Genomic DNA, 15,301 nt, shown 5'->3' on the forward strand with positions numbered 1-15,301 from the left:
GAGTGATCGAATAAAAAGACTGAACGAAAAATACCAGGATCCTGAGTGGACCTACTTAATCTTGGAAAACTTTGAGGATCTCGATATCACTGACGAAAGCGACGAAGATCGAGTTGCTGATTTGTCTACTGAAGAAGAAGAGCTCACCTGAAATTGCACAGAGTAAGCTACCTGTGTAAAGTTACAAAAGAGGGGTTGCAAGACTTCTTCTGAGCCAAAATGTCTGATTCAAGAGTGAATGGAAGGCCTAGTGGCAGTTGTTGCAAAACATGCTGCAAAGTATGTATATGTAGCATAGTTATAGTTATATTAGTTTGGATAGGACTAACAGTTTTCATTCCCTTTATGGTTAGCAAAAATACTAATGTCGACCCTACACAGACTACTGATACTGAAGAACTTACAACACGAAGTGTAGAAAGACGTGAGAAAGCACTAAGACAAACAAAACAAGACTTAGAAGCATCAGATGAGGAAGGACTACACTACCATGGAGTTAAGAACCAGACTCATTTAAATGTTTTTGCAAATCTGTTAGTACACTATGTAGAAACTATGGAGATAGAAGATTGCTATGTCTGCATGAAGCTACCTACTTCTGTAGCTGAAGGCGTGACTTACCATCACCTGCCCTTGACATATGGAATTTCCTGTAGCATTTTAGCAAGCTTGTTTTATAAAAGAGGACCGTTACAGTACTATTACTCTAATAATGACGTGATCTTTTCTGAACTTCCTATACGTGGAAATTTGAATCCTGTACATACCAAAAGTGACGTTACACGTTATATGGGAGAATATTTTCTGACTATAGGTACTATAGACTTAAACGAAGCACACAGAGACAACTTGACCTGTTCATTACATGAACAAGAAAAAATATTTTTAAACATGGCAGAGAGAAGAAGGGAGAGTTTCCAAAGAAAGGCAAATGACAAAAGACAGAAAACACCAAAGTGGGCTGAGAACATGGAAAGCACCTCAGATGGCGGGGCAGGGCCTGCTCTGTTGCTGGATTTCGAGAAGAAAGGGAAACTCTGTCTTCACCGCGAGAAGACTAGTTATTATAATAACATTTTCATTGGTTCCAGTCAATGTGAGCACAAATACAAGGTAATTGGAGGTTGGGGATTCAAAAATGGGTCAGAGCCTGTGTTTCCTGGAATTTATTATATATGTGGAGACAAGGCTTATTTCAAATTGCCGGATCACTGGTATGGAAGTTGCTACTTTGGCATTGTCTTCCCGAAAATATACCATGTGAATGAAATTTCTGGAAGCAATGAAAATACTAATGGCTTAGTGCGTAGTAAAAGAGAAAGCGTAGGCGAAATAATGGGTAGTATTTTTAGTGCACTGATACCTGGAGTGGGAGTGGTTCTGAACACTCACAGAATTTGCAAATTGTCCACAATAGTGGATGTGTTGTCTACTGACACAGCTCATGGATTTCTGTTGGTCAATACCGAAATGGTTGCGATCAGATCAATGGTTTTGCAGAACAGACTTGCTCTTGACACCTTATTAGCAAAAGAGGGCGGAGTCTGCCGGATGTTGAAGGCGCAACATTGTTGCACTTACATTCCGGACAAAAGTGTGCAGCTCAAAAGATATGTGAAAAACATTTCTAATTTGGAAAAGGAACTTAAACCACTGGAGGTTGACAGTGCCTGGAAGAGACTGGTTGATGGTCTCTCCAATGTAGGTCATTGGTTTGCTAGCTTAGGTAAAAGCTTATTGTTTAAGGTACTGATGCCAATTGGAGTGATAGGGCTCACCTTATTTCTCATATTCATCTGTTGCAAATGCCGAAAACATACAAAGAAATATCAAGTGAATGGGAGAGGAGTGAAACGGAATGCGGATGAGCTTGAATTGGAAGAAATGAATAATCAGATATACAAAAGGGTGAAAAATTCTCACCCTACCAAAAACGAAAAGGAGAAACTGAATAGAATGTTGGAAGAGATTGAATTGTACAAAGTGTGAAAGAAAGTTGGCATCTGATTCCATTATTTGTGATGATAGTAAATATCATCAAAGAGGGGAATGATAGAGCAAGATTTCGCATCGCGACTTGCTCGATTCATGAACCTCGAAACTGTTGTAACCTCGTAACAAATTGTACGTTTACTAATGTCTTTTATTTTTGATATATATGTATGATAGAGAAGCTTGCTTATGTGTTTTACTAATACGAATAACTTCGTTTTTTAAAATGGCCGCTGCTTGCATTTCTGCTTCTGCGCATGCGTCAGGTATAGTCACGTGTTGTGACGCAGTCACATTTTTGGAGGGAAAGGGTGCGCATGCGTAATAGCCACAAGATGGCAGCGCTTACTAGTAAACGTGATGAAGCTTACCCCGCTGCTCTTGTGATTTTTTCCGTTGCACTTACTATTAACTACATAGTATATTTTTATGATGATAAACGTGAAGTACGAAATTATGACATGTAATCCCTTCATTTATTTTTATGTGCTAATTTGTTTTCGCTTACTTTTCATGTATCCTCGGCACGGAGGGGTGATGGGGGCTTGGGAGTCCATCTTGGAGGGCAGTACTGCGAAGGACCAGCCAAGGCAAGGTGGCATTGAAACCAAGCCAAAGAAGGTTCCTGCCAAAGCCTGCATGGGAAGATGCACCTTCACCCAGCAAGAGGGACTAGATTTGTACCCTATTGTATACATTGTATTTCTTTCCATTGTATTCAGTGCGACTTCTCGTGGGAACCCCAATCTTGCTAGGCGGTACCCAAACATGTAAATAGGGCCTTAGAAAAGTCTGTTCTGATTGGTGTGTTAACCAAATCCTACCTTAGGACCAATCGAAATTGGGGATTCTGACATTTTGCAACATCTGGGGGGTGGTACACTGTCCCAGAACAGTATAACTAGCCTAGGTTCACCTAGGGAATTTGTCCGACTTGTCTGAATAGCTGACCTGTCACTGACCCAACAAACTCAATAGGTGACTTGATACAGAGGTGCTGCGGAGCTCACTGTCCGAAATTTGACCATAGACTCTGAAGGTTTTACTGAACCTTAAGTGCTGGCGGAGCACTTTGCTGAGGAATTCGCTGACCCAATCGGGGTCCTGACTGATAGCTGCAGAGAGGGTGGAGCGCTGGCGTTGCTTCCAAACTGCGGGTGCTGGTCGTATCCTGGTGGTCCTGTCCTGATCCTAATCTGGGTTTCCTGTCCTGTCCTGGGGTGTCCCTTCTGCACCTGCTGTCCCATTGAGGGTTATCCTTCCTTGAGGGTTTTCCTGTCCTTAACTGACCCGTGGCCAGGGTTGGTTTTCAAACCAGTCTAGGTAAATATCGCTCTGAACTCTTAAAACTGCACCTTTCTAGTTTTCTGTCTTTGCTTCAATAAAGACATACCTTTGCATATGATAATTTTCCATGCTTTTCGCAACCATTGCATATCATGAAAGTCATTGGCATTTAATTTCATAGCGTGTTCCTATGTTACCCTACCTTTTAGAAATCATTTTCGCTATTGCAATTGCAAATTTTCTAATATGGTCTCTAAATTCCTCTCATAAAAACTGACTAAAGTAACTCTGATTTATAGCGTGTTCACTTTGCCCTTTCAATAGTTTTCCTTCCCACTTAGCGTGTTCCCTGTCGCCCTAGCATTTTATAAACTAAATGATTGCCCTTTTAGTTCTCCTGTATAGTTATGTACTCTTTGCTAAATTGATTTTAGACTGCCTCCTTGTAATGGAGTATATAATCTAAAGAGATTGAATTCTAAGATAAAACTTTCAAAACTTCCAGTTGTCCGTGGTCATTTCATGAAAAGTAAAGTTTAAATGTTGGGTTTGTATTTTGCCTACCTTTCCTTTTACAGCTAGCTCCCTGACCCATCGTGGTCATAGGTACCCGTATCGGTGGATGGTAAGTTGGGTACACTAGGAAATAGATGAAAGGGACTCACAATTATTGGTAGTAGATTGTAAGGTCATCTGATCAATGTGGATGGTGAATTGAAACATATGGGCCCGAAACAGAAGTTGGTGAAAATATTGGTCGGGTGACCTGCGATCTCTATCAGGGGAGTGTTCCGTCCTGCTCTGCTATGGAACAAGAGGGCCTGGTGGGAGTTGTAGTGCTAGCTGCCTATACACAGGAATATTGCTAGCTATCTTTGGGGTGATTCAGAGGGAGTAAATGTTAGATCTGTGAGACATGTGTTGGGAAGAGTATGTTGTACATAAGTGCATTTGGGCCTATGAAGTGTAGCTTTGTAGTTGTGCAAGACGGTACATGGCAGTATAATATGATACCTTTTTTGTAACTTATCAGCCTCCACTCCCCTGCCTCTTCCTGTGAGACTCTCTGGATGCAGTAAGTCAAGCACCTTCTCCTCCCATTCAGTGAATGTTAGTGATAGAATGGGAGGGCCACCACCAGTCCTCTGAGCCAGATCATGTTTCTTGTTGCTATGCTCTTTCACCCTAGGCTTCATGTCATGCCACCTCCTCCTGATCTCCTACTGGGTACGCGGGGTGCATTACCTTTTTCGACTATCCTTGTCCACATTTGATTTTTGGTGGATACTGGTGTCTGTTGGACCGTGCTCCCAAACAAATGTGGTTCTACTCTGATTAACTCATCTACCATCACTGACAACTCATTGTCAGTGAATTTGGCCAACTTCTTCTGTGACAATGTTGTGTGATGTGCAATTGTGGGGGGAAATGCTGTTGTGAAGGTGGTGATGTGTCTGGTGTGTGTGTGGCTGTGACGGTGTGATGTGTGTTGATGTGCCTCTCCTTTGTGCTATGGGGTTGGGCCCTTCAGTTGTGGAGTTGTGCAAAGGATTCTGGGCAGGGGAGGGGCTGGTTTTATACTCAGCTATGTGGGTGGGTCAATATGGACTATTCATATCAGGTGTATTGTGTGGGTTGACCTGGGATTTGTATTTTTCACTTGCCTTGGGGATGTGTCATTGGGGTATGTTAGGTGTTTTCTGAGGCTGAGCCAGATTGCCACACTTGGTAGCTTTGTTGTGTGGTTGCTTTCGACCCCCAATACTCTTCCGGAGCGACCGCGGCAGTCGGAATACAACAGCCTTTCTGCCAGCTCTCCCATTCATCAATTGTTGCGATCGCAGCGGTCGGAAGCAACTGATCGTTCCACTGTCACCGCAGTCGTATCCTAATTTCACGGGCGGTCAATCCGCTGGTCGAACTGCGATTTTGGGTCTTTCCGCAGCAGATCCAACCACCGCAGATGGATTTTCACCTGCTCCGGACGGACCCGGTAGAGTATCGTGTCCGTCTACCGCGGTCAGATTTTTCTGACAGTTCATCATAATCTGACCACCGGTTTTCCTGCGGTACATGCGGAAGGTTAATTTCCGCTACCGCGGTGGTCGGAATGGTTTTCCGACAGCCATCCTAATCGACCCCTTAGAGTAGCAAAACAAATTTTTCGGCTGACTGTAGTCATTCCGTTGTTCTTGGTAGCTACCTATATGCAGTTTGGTTGATTTTAAAGCCATTGGGTATCCCGCTATAGCATAATTAAAATTAATTGTAGCTTATTAAAGTGCTCCTGTTAATCGTTGTTTTAATGTACACTGTTTAAATAGAGAAACTCTATGAATTATTGTTTTAAATTGGACTTGCAGTGCAATATAACATCGGTTTGCTGAATGGACTTATTGCAATCTGTTTTTATGACTCATTTATGTATTTAATAGTGCTCTTTTATTTGTTTTTACTATATGATGTGCTTTTATGGCTAGTACCTGAAATAGTAATTTGCAAATTTAATTGAATTGAACAATAGCCATGAAAAAAAATGTTGAACTCCAGAAAATCTTCAGAATTAAAATACAAACATTCAAAATGACATAAAACATTTTTAATGTTTGTATAATATATATATTTTATAATACAGTAAAACATATGCGTATGTGAATATATATATATATATATATATATATATATATATATATAATTACATTACTTTCAAGACAAAAACACTAATTAGCATTGACCATATAGGGTTACAAAAAGATTCAAAATAGTCTCCAAACAACCTATCAAATTAATGCAAAAAATAGCTAAAACTGTACTATATATTTATATTGCCCAAAAACGAAACTTGCACTATAAGACAAAAGCATAAAAAATAGAAAATATAGCCACATACATCTGAAAATCACAAGCCCATTAAAGACGAAAGTAATATAATTAAAGCATGAAATGAACATTTAGAGTAAAAATAAAGCATTGGCATAATTTAAAACTTTGTGCCAGTAAATCATTAGTATGGATGTGATCTAACCAGACACCCACTATTTTATTTCACGAATTAGAGCGGGGCCTCCAACCCCGAGCAGTGGCAAGGAAGAGGTGAGGCTTTCTCCCAAGAATTTTTGGGTGAGTAAAAATAAATAAAAAAACATATCTCTTTTGAGAATGACCTATTGGCATACAGAAACATTTGGCGCAAAAACAAATAAAAAAATGTATGTCTGTGTTCTACCTATTTGTTGTCCCTTGTTGTGTATCTTCCTTTTTAGGAAAGAATCCTAAATACTTTATAAAACAGACATCCCCCGTCTGGAAAATCCAATGTACGGTAGGATGTTTGGTATCATTTATTTGTGTTAATTTTTGCTTTTTTCACTAAACTTAGGTTAAGCTTAATTGCAGTAGTGTTCAAGAGGTCCTGACGAAAGCCAGGTAGGCTTAACTTTCCTACAATGGCTGAAACATGTTGACCAAATACCATCCTTAATAGACAGTTATTGTGTCAAACTGTCTCACACTCATTTTAATTTTGACACCATGATTTTCCCTAATAAAGTTTTCCTTAAATCATGGTAGCCAATTTTACATCTCACTTTTTGATTCTTTTTGCACACATTTTTTCTCACTGCAATTTAACATCCCACACCATTCCAAACTGATTTGATTTTTTGTATGATCCATCACTGGTGGTTCCTTGGGTTTGGAGAAGCACATAATTCCAACAGGTGTGTGGCTCCCTAACCGGACCATCTTTGGTTCTATCCCAGATGATGAAGCTCTGCCATATGGGTGGGCTGATGGGATTCATTTCCTTTTTGTTGTAGACACTTTACAGGTAGACACAGAGTCTGTCACATTTTTCTTTGCCCCCATAAGTTGTACAGACCATTGACAGTCCTTTTGTGTTGTTATAATTTAAAACTAAACCTAAGAAACCCAAACTAAAAAATAACTATTCATACTAAACTGGCACAATTAATACACCTCTTCCTCTCAACAGACTGCACCAAATGCCCACTGTTACCAAAATCAAAAACAAACAGCTCTGCAAAACAAAATCAATTCAAACGTTTCTGAATAGAATTGGAAGAAAAAGAAGTGAATAGAAGAGAGAAGTAAGGGAAGGCAAGGGAAGGGGTGGATGGGTAAGGATAGAAGAGGGACAAGGGGAAGCATTGGAACGTTAGAGGAGAGACGAGATAGTTATGGGAGGGAGGGAAGGGAAGGCAAGACAAAGGAAATTGAAGGGAAGGGGAGAGGTGGGGAAGGAAAGGGACGGTAAGGGAAAAAAGGGAAAAGGGACAGGAAGGGAAAAATGAAAGGGGAAGGGGGAGAGGAAGAGGGAAGTGATGAGGAGGGAGTGGAGGGGAGGGGAAGGGGGTAAAATGAAAAGGTAGGGGGAAGAGGAAATACTATAGAAGAGACAGGGTAGAAAAGAAGCAGGAAAGAGAAAAGAGTAAAGTACAGTAGAGTTGAGTGGAGCAGAGAAGACAATATAAGACAAGAGAAAACAAGACAAGAAAAGACAAGAGAAGACAAGACAAGAGAAAACAAGACCAGACAAGACAATTGAAGAGAAGAGAATGGGAGGGAAGGGTAGAGTATAGGGAAGAGAAGGGAAGGAAAGGGAAGGGAAGGGGAGAGGAGAGGAGAGGAGAGGAGAGGAGAGGAGAAGAGAGGAGAAGAGAGGAGAAGAGAAGAGAGGAGAAGAGAGGAGAAGAGAAGAGAAGAGAAGAGAAGAGAAGAGAAGAGAAGAGAAGAGAAGAGAAGAGAAGAGAAGAGAAGAGAAGAGAAGAGAAGGGAAGGGAAGGGGAAGGGGGTGGATGTTAAGAAAGATGAAATGGGGAAAGCGAGAAAAGCAGGAAGTAAAGAATGAGATAAAGCTAGGGAGTTTGAAAGGGTACTAAGGAGAGGTTAAGAGAAAGACGGGATATGGTAAGGAAAGTGCTGGGTACAGAAGGGAATGGAAAAGTGGTGGGAAGAAAGGAACGGAATGATTGAGAATTGAAAGGATGCAGGAAATGAGATAGTATTAGAGAGTAGGGGGTAAAAGAAAGAGGGACGGGAATACATTTCAAATTAAAAGAGGTAATTGGTAGTAAAGGAACTGGGGAACCGAGGAGAATGGGAACCTACGATGAAGGGAAGGGAAGGCAAGGAGAGATCACGGGCTGGGGTAAGGCTGGAGAAGGAAGGGAAGTGGGTGAAAGTGGAAGGGAGGCAAGAAATGAACAATGACAGAAAGGGACAGGTCTGAAAATGTAAAATATAATGTTGGATAGGTAAGCATAGTTCAGTAGGGTGGCTATTTTTTTTTTCAAGATTGGGGTGAAAGAATGGGGGTGAATAAATTAAGTATTAAGGTAAATTGGAATTTCAAGTTAGTTTTCAGCTTGGTTTCAAGTTCAGTTTGTTTTTCAGTTCCGTTATGGTTTGGTTCATTCACCCCCCTTGTGCCCTTATACCCACCCCTGCCCCCTTCCTTTTTGGAGTCTGCTCAGCCATTGCACCTTTAGCCTCTCGCTGTCCCTGCTCCAGCCGCCAGCAGTGGTCCTCTCCATCCGGTGTCCCTGAGTGAAATGCTGCAGCTGCCTGGTTACAAGCCTTTTATACCAAGGACACGTCACAATGGAGACTTTTCAATGTCATCATACAGCGCGACTTTGTGGGTGATGCCATGTGTTTCAATTTAAGAGGAGGGGCAAACATGTATTGTCCAATTTCTTAAGAAACTCCAACTATTTAGACACAGACATGACCCCACACTTAACCTGAAAGAAGATCCCATCCTACCCGACATACTTCCCCGCCAGGGGTCTCTCCTTTTCTTTGCTGCCGCAGGCCTCACCTCTGTGCGTACCCTGGGCCTTGTGACGTCACACTCGATTGTCTGTCACGTCATTAGTGTTCTGTTCCCAGGATTCAGCTTCTGCTGCTGCTGCTGGGAAGGCAGGGGGCCTTTAACGTGAATTTTAGAACGTGGGTTTTTCTAAGTCTTCGCACAAAATAAATGGCAATTTTATCGTAGGGCTCATTGTCACAACTTGTTTGCACAGCGCTCTTTCTCTGTACATGTCCAGTCCTTGCACAGTTTTTGTCCGCTTCGTTCCTTCCCATTAGCATGTGCAGTCTTCCGAAGGCTAGCAAGAGACAGTGGGGCATATTATCAAGGGGTTTTATCTCCGCATTTTTGGCTTTAAAAGCCAAGAAAGCGGAGATAAAATTATCTCCCTATTACCAAGCTGTCGCTAACACCAGTTAGCGACAGCTAATAGGAGATAGCGACCATCATGGGCCCCACTTTGCATGTCAGTGATATTTATCACTAATGACATGCAAAGTGGGCGTGCCAAGATCGCTATCTCCTATTACCAACTTTTGGAGATATTCGCGCTAAGCGCGAATATCTCCAAAAGCTAACACCTGCCCTGAGCAGTTCTTAGCCATGTTATCCAATGGGAGGTGGATAACATGGCTAAGAGCATTTGCTCGATAATGCATGAATATCGCTGACTTTTCAGCGATATTCATGCATTGCGGCCGTTTTTTATCGCATTTGCGATAAACCTTGCTAATAGCAAGGTTTATCTGCGATAAAAATCGCCGAATTGCGGCGATAATTTTTGTCTCTAAACAAGTTAGAGACAAAAATTATCACTAGTTGTTGGTAATATGCCCCATTGATCTAACAGGCCACTTTTTTAATCACAGTTCACATCGCAAAACTAGAGCTATGAACTATATTTTCTCGTTGGGTCTATGAAAAACCTGCACCCTGGTCTGTGTAGGCTCGGTATAACTGTAGTTAGTTCACATTAAATAGTAGTAAGTCATTCATGAATGGACAGGCATTACTTCAGAATGGGAATGTTACAAATAAGCATTTTTTTAGTTTGGAGTTTAATAAAACGCGAACGCGAACTAGCCCCGAAGGTATCAAAGCGCTTTACATGAGTTGCGTTACAGAAGGATACATTCAGTTTTGTTAGGCAAGGGGAGACAGAGTGATTTGCACAGAATCACATGATGTTTAGCGTCCCTGCCGAGACTCGCACTCAGCTCCCCAGCATTGAGGTCGACCACTCTAGCCGTTAGGCCACATCTTGGAAAGAATAAATGAAAGCAGCATTCTGAAGGTCTCTGGGTCATATCGTGCCAGGGGGGGCTCGACTGTTATGATTAAACTACTTTTCATTCCAAGGGCCAAACTGTAATGCGTGGCTACTCTGATAAGCAGGGCGGGGAAAGGGGTTGAAAGGGGTTCTGGGAGCAAGGGCTGTGGCTCATTGAGAATGTTTCACCCTTAACTGAAGAACAGGGGTGGAGGCTAGATGATATATGCCAGGGGTTGCTACATGCTGCTTGAGTGGTCCCGCGGCCAGTCATGGCTGTTGAACATTTAAAGCAGGGCAGGATACATAATGTAAAGACCAGCAATAAACTGCGGTGACTGGAAAAGTCTACCAGTGGTGTGACTTCAAGACGAGGTGTGAATCACTCACCGTGAGTGAGCAAAGTGAGCAAGCCATAATGACTGCAGTTGTGTAAGGAGGAAGAGGGAGCAATGTTCTTACACTACTACAGATAAATCATGAAACATCAGCCCAAAAGGTATCTTTCTAAGCATAATTTGTCTCCAAAATTGCTTTAAAAACACAGGTGTAGTCCACTACATTCATTGTGTGGCAAGCAAGTTTGATACTCGCCCGACTCATCCTGGATGTCCCCCGACGCAGCCACATCTCCAGCCACCTGAGGAGCCTGCACTGGCTCCCCGTCGACAAGAGGATCACGTTCCGGCTCCTCACCCACGCACACAAGTCTCTCCACGACCTGGGCCCCAAGTACCTCAATGACCGCCTGACCTTCTACACGCCCACCCGCCAGCTACGGTCCACCAGCCTCGCCCTCGCAGCCGTACCAGGCATCCGAAGAGCCACCGCCGGAGGAAGATCCTTCTCTTACCTGGCTGCCAAGACATGGAACTCCCTCCCCATCCACCGTCGGCTGACCCAGGACCATCTCGCCTTCAGGAAACAACTCAAGACCTGGCTGTTCGAGCAGTAGCTTACTCCTTCCCCAAGCGCCTTGAGACCCTCCCGGGTGAGTAGTGCGCTATACAAATGGTTTGATTGATTGATTGATTGAAAGGTTTCCTCGATGAATGTAAAATAAAAAACTGTAGACAGAGATTAGAACTAACCCTGCCTCAGCAGCTACCCACTTGGCCCTACACCACTGCCACCAACCCAGTTTTAGTTAACCCACCCACTTATATGCCCAACTCATTTTACTACTCACCTGTCTCATATGACTCATCCGTTTCTCACCTTCTTCGCCTCTGTTTCTATCTACCTGCTTCCAAATTAATCACTAAGCACCTGTCCCCACACACAGCCATATCATGCCTATCTGACTGCCACAACCTGGTCACACCACAAATACCTACTCGCCGACCAAATTTCTCTGCCCACATCTCATTTATTAATCATTTGCTTCTTACACCCTTGATGCCACCTTTGCTGCTTCTCACCTGCCCACCCAGCACTACCCACCAGTTCCCACCCCTTTTCTGCTGACCTGGCTCCTGCTCGGCTGGTCCCCCATTAGCCACTTCTCTTCTACCCCACCTCCATCACTACCCACCTAATCCCTCTTCTGTCACTACTATCCCGCTTCCACCAATACCCAACCCCTCATCACTACATCTGACCTCCTCCCAGTAGCGGCTGCTACTTGATGGGGGTAGTGGGGCAGGGAGGAGTGGAGGGTGGAATGAAAAAAAGAGAAAAGGACTTACCTGGAGTGGCTGGCCGTCGCCTCTTCTCCATCCTCGTCCTCTTCCTGTCTCCAGTTCTGGCCAGCACAAGGAAGTACCCAGGGAGACAGGCTCCCCTGAGGCAATAACAAAACTGCAATGCAGCGTTGTGATTGGTCTGAACGCCATGGTTCGGCACTCAGGCGGGCACAAGGAGCCTGTGCATGTTCCTCACCAGGCTGTGTAATGCGGGTCAGCCAAACAGTCATGAGCACTTAGGGAGTGCAAACCACTCCTCCCTCTGCTCTGGCCAGCCCTGCCTCTGACTGCGATTGGAAAAATAATATGATAATAACATTATGTTATTATAATTTTATATTTATTTTTGAGCAATGGGGCGATGCTCCTCCGTCTTGGTGGAAGAGCCACCACTGCCTCCACCCACATTCATGACAGAACCCGTTCACCCAACAAATCTGCCCACACCTCATCTCAAAATTATCCATGAACCCCCTAGACCCTAGGTGCAGCCTTAATCACTACTTGTCTGCTCTATCTGTCACTACTCACCTGCTCACCTCAAGTCACAGCCCACCTGCTTCCACTCCCCTGCGAGTCCATACCTACCAGCTTCAGAGTCGCACTCCTGCCGTACCTTAGTCATGTCCACCTGCCCCCATCTTGAGCCAACATATTCTCTTACCACCTCCCATCACTACCAACTTGACGATCAAACCCCTGCCCCCCTTACTACCCAGCTGCAAGCACACCCCTGCTCCAATTGAGACCCAACCCACCTGCCCCCACACTCCTGCCACCACCTCACACACTACCCACTTGCAACAACATCCTTGGCCTACCTGTTAACACCAACATGACTCCCACACCCCACCTGGGCTACTGCCCCGCACTCCTGCATGCACTTAGCTTACACTACACCTGTCCCCACCCCACTGGCAAACATAAGTGAAATAATCATCGCAATGCCTATTAGCCCCAGAGACCCTGTGCAGCAGCACCTACTGCACTCTTTTCTCTCAGTGTGCTGCTTGGGTCTGGAGACACCACACACATATGCTCTCTACCCCCGCTCCCAACTCATAGACCCCAAATGGCCACCCTTCACCTACCACACACCTTCAGCCCCTTTGAACCCGAGGCCTTCGGATCTCTGGATGTCCAGCATCGAGCCCCCCCATTCCCCCCACCCATGCATCCTGTCCAGCCTGCTGTGCATAGTAGATCTTAAATGAAGGGATATTTGCGTGACTTCTAAGGTTCTCCTGTAGCCCCAGTGCAGCAGCCCGTTCCCAGAGGCACTGCACCTGCTGCACTCGAGACTTGTCTCTGAATGTACTGCCAGGTTGAGTCCACAGAAAGGTGATGACCACCTTGGCCCTGAACACACCTAGTCGACCTTATGTAATGAAATGGCTAGCATTTACCTTCAAATGTAAGAAATACATCTGCGAAATTGAAGGAAACAGTGTGAAGGTTGGACCCACGTTCCCAAATCTATAGCTTTTAATTTAATCTTAAATGTATGCAGTTTACTACTACTTCAGTTTTCACCTGCACAGCAACCCAGAGGCCTGGGGCACACTGCAAGACTCCAGAAACAAAACAAAAATAAACTGTGTGAGCCATGCTATCCTTGGACACCCGATCCAAACTGCAATTTCGGAAGAACCAAAATTAAATTTTGTCTTCTCAAAGTCTTAGAAACTTTAGTAGACAGTGTGATTTAATCTGTGATTGGCCTGTGGCTTGACTTGCAGTTTGATAATACTGAATGCAGGAAACTGCCCAGCTGATAATTAAAGCTACAGACACGACCTCTCGAGCACTCTCATCTGAGGGTTCTACGGGGCATATTATCAAGAAGGGCGTTAAAATTATCGCCGCTTTAGATAATGGGCCTGATAATATGCCCTTGAGAATTCCAATAGAAGCCCAGGTTCACACCAGAACATGGGCGTCTATGGGAATTCACAACGGCATATTATCAAGCCCATTATCGCTGCTTTAGCGGCAGTTCCCTGATGCTAAAGCGGCGATAATTTTAACGCCGTTTCTTGATAATATGCCCCTAAATTGTTTTCAGGGGAAGGCTGCCTGAACTGGGGTCTCTCCTGAGCCTGACACTTATACACAAATGTATATAGTTTTATGAGGAAACTATATACATCTGAGAGGAAATAATACATGCCTTGCTCGTAGGACATGAGGACATTGCATGAAGAAACTCCAAAATAATTTCTGGCCTCCCAAAAGAGACTGTATATAGAGACAGACAATGCTTTGTTGTAGAAGGACACTACATAATGTAGAGTAGCAGGATAGAGAAATTAGTTGAATTTGTGGTAAAATGATGTGATTGTACCCTACAGTTCAGGTCTCTGGTTCAATTCCCACCAGCACACAAAAAGTGATGGAAGGAATGCTTGAAAACAGTTCAAATCACTGGCAAGCATTTGAAGTAGTATTCAAATCCAATTTTCGTCCACCGTGCCACTCTAGAGTCTGCTTTATGCAAATCAGTACTGAACTCGCTACTTACGGAAACAGTCTACCCTGAACTGCCAGAGGAGGACCTCTACTGAATGGGAAGACAAGCAACCTCAGACCAGTTTCAGCCTTATTAGACCTCATCAGTGAGATATTGCTTGGTTCCTTTGACACTTCTAGCAAGGTAATTTTGTGCCACCGATGGGCCCTTTTCCTGGGTTTCAAAATTTTAATAGCCAGCCTTTTTTAGCGCGTGGCCCCAGACGGTCACGGGGCAAAAGAAGACCGGCACAAGGACAGCCTCAGGTCCAATGGGAGGACACAACAGGCCCCCATGCAGGAACTCGGAGTCAAACGAGAAGGAATGCTCAAGAACAATAAACAGACCTGAACAGAGCTTGGTGGTCAATCTCAGTCAAAGAATACTATCAGATACAGAGGAAGCTGTGCTGAATAAGGGTTTAGGTTTCGTGACTACAGATGAGGGTGATCCATTTGTCCTACAAATGGAACTAGCACAGTTTTTCCGTAAGTTAAGGCTCCATTATTTCTTTAAGAACAAGAATACTGAGGAATCAGAGGAGGACAAGGATACTAACACCGGTTTGAGGAACAAATCTACTTTCTCACCTCCCTCACATGCCATACCAACTCAAGTACTAACTTTTGAACTGGCTGTCAAGAATGACATAGATCTTATACAGTATAGTTCTAGATCACGATACAACAACCTTACCACTGCAGAGAGACAGGGTCTCAAAA

Source organism: Lissotriton helveticus, chromosome 5_1 (assembly GCF_964261635.1).
Source record: "Lissotriton helveticus chromosome 5_1, aLisHel1.1, whole genome shotgun sequence".
Taxonomy (NCBI): domain Eukaryota; kingdom Metazoa; phylum Chordata; class Amphibia; order Caudata; family Salamandridae; genus Lissotriton; species Lissotriton helveticus.